At 39.2% G+C, this 4,219-nt stretch overlaps 1 non-coding gene across 1 annotated transcript; it reads left to right on the top strand.

The window, feature by feature from the left end:
• The first annotated feature begins 1,561 nt into the window (after positions 1–1,561).
• LOC140821466 (small nucleolar RNA R71) lies at positions 1,562–1,667 on the top strand. The gene has a single exon (XR_012115745.1). It is a non-coding gene; the product is annotated as a small nucleolar RNA R71 (small nucleolar RNA).
• Positions 1,668–4,219: the final 2,552 nt, after the last annotated feature.

Raw genomic sequence — 4,219 nt, 5'->3', positions numbered from 1 at the left:
ACACAAGAGAGTCAAAAACATCAATTCTAAAACAACTATCAGAATGCAATGTGTGCTTAAGTGCATTAAAAACATCAAAAGTAATCTCTTCCTCGCCCACTCTCAATCTCAACTTCCCTTCTTGCACATCTATCAGTGCCTTGCCAGTTGCAAGGAACGGTCTCCCCAAAATTAGAGGCATCTCTGTATCCTCCTCCATGTCGAGAACCACGAAATCCGCAGGAAAAATGAATTTGTCCACTTTCACTAGCACATCCTCAATCACTCCGCGGGAGTACTTGACAGATTTGTCAGCCAGTTGCAAGGACATCCTCTTCGGCTTAGGCTCTCCCAACCCAAGTTTCCTAAACACAGACAATGGCATAAGATTAATACTTGCACCAAGATCACATAATGCTTTATGAAAAAGAACATCACTAATCATGCAAGGAATAGAGAAACTCCCTGGGTCTTTTAGCTTCGGTGGGATTTTGTTTTGCACCAAAGCGGAGCAATTTTCAGTTAAGTTCACTGTCATGTGACCCTCCAACTTCGTCTTATTTGCTAAAATGTCTTTCAAAAATTTAGCATAACTAGGCATTTGCATTAAAGCATCGGCGAAGAGAATATTGATATGCAATTTTTTAAATACCTCGAGAAACTTACCAAATTGTGCATCTAGTTTTGCTTTTTTCAATGCAGGAGGAAAAGGAGGAGGTATAACAATTTTTGGTTGTGCAGTGGGTGCTGGTGTGGAGTTAGAGGACTTACCTTTGGATGTCTCAGTCAGTTCATCCGGTATTTGAGTTTTTTCCTTTCCCTTCGACTCCAAAATTTTCCCACTCTTCAACTCAATGGCCTTCACTTGCTCTTTTGGATTAGTCTCGGTATTACTTGGCAAGGTGCTTGGCTCTCTACTTGCTATCATCTTGGCCAACTGTCCAATTTGATTTTTGAGCCCTTTTATCAATGCATCTTGGTTTTGAAGTCTAGTTTCAGTGGATGAAATAAACTTAGACATCATTTGTTCCAAGTTGGACTTTTCTTCTCTAGGAGGATCGGATGTGTACATCGGTTGTTTACCATATTGTCGTCCTCCTTGCGGTCGATTTTGACTATTTTGACCGCCCCATGAGAAGTTGGGATGCTGCCTCCACCCAGGATTGTATGTGTTCGAATAAGGTTCATGCCTTGGGCGGTTTTGGACTCCCACTTGATTCATTGGTGCCTCATTTTGCACATAGAATGGATTGTCATCTTGACAGTCCTTCGCATAGTGCTCCCCTCCACACTTTTCATAGAATATCTCTTGAAGACGCATCGCCGTGCCACTCACATTCAAGCCGTCTATTTTCCTGTTTAAAGCATCAAGTTGTGCAGTAATAGCAGAAAAATCAGTTACCTGGTGACCTGCACTCTTCCGCTGGTTGTTTCTTTCAGATTGAGGATGATAGCTGCTAGCAGCCATCTCCTCTAACAATTCATATCCTTCCTCCGGTTTCCACAAGCAGCCGCATCTATCATAGTACGGTTAGGAGTAAGCAAACCATAATAAAATGTTTGAACGACTAACCCAATTGGTAACTCGTGATGTGGGCATCTTCATAGTAGATCCTTGAAGCGTTCTCATGCCTCATATAGAGATTCCTGATCGAATTGAGCAAATGTTGTAATGTTTGCCCGCAGCTTCATGGTCTTGGAGGGAGGGAAGTATTTGATGAGAAAGGCTTTCGCCATGTCGTCCCATGTAGCGATTGACCCTACAGGCAAACAATTTAACCATGCCTTAGCTTTATCACGTAAAGAGAAAGGAAATAAACGCAACCTAACAGCATCATCAGAAACTCCATTGAATTTAAAAGTATCGCAGATTTCAAGAAAATCCGCGATTGCGTGTTTGGATCATCTACTGCAGTTCTTCCAAATTGGACTGTGTTCTGAATCATCTGGATTATGGCTGGCTTGATTTCAAAGTGATTTGCCCGCACGATAGGCCTCACAATGCTAGGGCGTGCAGCCTCCAAAGAAGGTTGGGCATACTCCAGCATTGGTATGCGACGCGGTATCTCAACTTGTCTATTGTCACGCTGTTCCTCTCCACGTTCTTGCTCGTGTCTTTCCATCAGTTCTTTAAGCCTCTGTTGTTGTCTCCGCCTTCGGAAAGTTCTTTCAATTTCAGGATCAAACTCAAGCTCCACGTCAAGTGACTTTGACATGCACTGGAAGGGATATCTGTAATAAAATATGGAGTGTTAGCTCAAGAGAAATACAATAATGCTAAAGAAAATAACGAAAAATAAAATTGTAGACTAACAGTCCCCGGCAACGGCGCCAAAAACTTGATTGAGCAAAACTTGCACTGTGGAATCCTCAATAAAAATATGTTTTTGTATGCTCAAAATTTAATCGCAAGTGCACGATGTCAAGTAATAGAATAGTGTACGTGAGTACGAGTATCGTTCCACTGAAGACTGTGTTTAACAATTATTATTCCAGTTATTAAAACTTTAGCAACGAAATTTGAGTGATTGTTTTATAACTAATAAAATTTAATTAAACTGAATAAACAAGTTCAAGAATTTAATGATGAACTATGAATGCTAGATCAATTGAATAAATTTCAATGATAAATCAATTTGTTGGGAATTCTGGTTCACCTACGTCGTATTAATTCGTTAATTCGTTCGATCGTGTTTATATGGTTCCAACAGGATTTCCTATTCTATTGAACACACCCTCTCGAGCTATGCCAAACTAATTCGACTCAATGAAGTAATTAAATATCTTTAATTATTTATCAAAAGTGAATCGCATTTCGACTTATGAAATCCCCTAATTTTCGACCCTTAGGACTATGATTATCGGAACGTATCCAATCTCATATCTCTATGTAAATTGTAGATCCGTGGATTATACTACTCGATCCTATCACTCGTTATTCTCTCGAACTCACTCGTGATATGAAAACATCGTTAAAGTTAGCTACGCTTTAACGACACAATAAAATAACAATATAATCAAGAATCACGCAACAGTCAAATATAAATTAATTCAAATCAAAGTTTGGGGTAGGATCCCCTTGAATCCCAACAAATATTAAGTTTAGCTACTAAAGTTCATCATTGAAAATCACAAAACAAAGTTCAGATGACAGAAACTAAATAAGAAATACTAGAGTTGGCGAAAAACGCGAAGAACGACGCCCGGAAAACTTCCAATCTTCAATCCAAGCGCAAAGTGCTCTCCAAATGCCCTCAAAGTCGTCCCAAAAACATTACCATATCATTCTCCTTCTGAAAATAAGGAATGGAATCGCGCATGATATTTTACAAAAATAGGTGGCGCTCGGGCGGTATAAAAGTACCGCTTGAGCGCCACACCTTCTGTGAAGATGCTTGGGAAGTGCGGCATTCGCGCTCGGGCGGTAGAAAAAAACCACTCGAGCGCCAACTCTTCTGTAAAAATCCTTCAGCTATTCATCTTTCGCGCCCGGGCAGTAGAAAAGTACCGCTCGGGCGTCACTCATTCTGTCCCTGGCATTCTATTTTGTACACTTTGCTGTCTTTTTGGTTTTCCGACATTTTTCCTGCAAATTCATCACTCAATAGTGAGACATGATAATATGCAAATGAGTACTCTAAAATGAACAAAATGTAAATCAAATACATGCATGCACAATGCAAACACAACTAAAACTAATGCAATAAAGCGCGTAAAAACCACACCTATCAGGTACTTTCAATCTTGAAGCAAGATAAGACATCTTCATGATGAAATTCTTTATGTTGTCTTTACCATTGTACCTCATTGAAAGGAGGCTTGCTAAAACTGTAACTATTTCAGACTTTTCATTTTTAGCAAACCTCTTTTAGAGGTCTTGAAGGAAGCCTAAGTCGTAGCAATATCATTAGACATTGTGCTCCTGAATGTTTTTGGAATGAACTTCTTCATAGTCATCATACACATACGATTTGACCATGCCCACCTTTTAGACTTCCTCTTTTCATCAGAGGTACTCTTATCAGTAATGGTAGGTAAAGAGTCAACTCTTATCGCAAGGTATATAACCATGACTCCAAGAAATATACGCAAATTCTGTTGCCATAATTTGAAGTTGAAGCCATTTAGCCTAGGAATAAAATTAGTGTTGGAATGAATATTTGTAGAAGTCAAATTTGAATAAAGAACAAAAAACAAAATATACATGCTCAACCAAATATCCAAATAAAATTATTAGTAA

Source organism: Primulina eburnea, unplaced genomic scaffold (assembly GCF_022965805.1).
Source record: "Primulina eburnea isolate SZY01 unplaced genomic scaffold, ASM2296580v1 ctg567_ERROPOS1600000+, whole genome shotgun sequence".
Taxonomy (NCBI): Eukaryota; Viridiplantae; Streptophyta; class Magnoliopsida; order Lamiales; family Gesneriaceae; genus Primulina; species Primulina eburnea.
The sequence above is the reverse complement of the archived record's forward strand: the minus strand, read 5'-3'. Positions and strand labels throughout refer to the sequence as shown.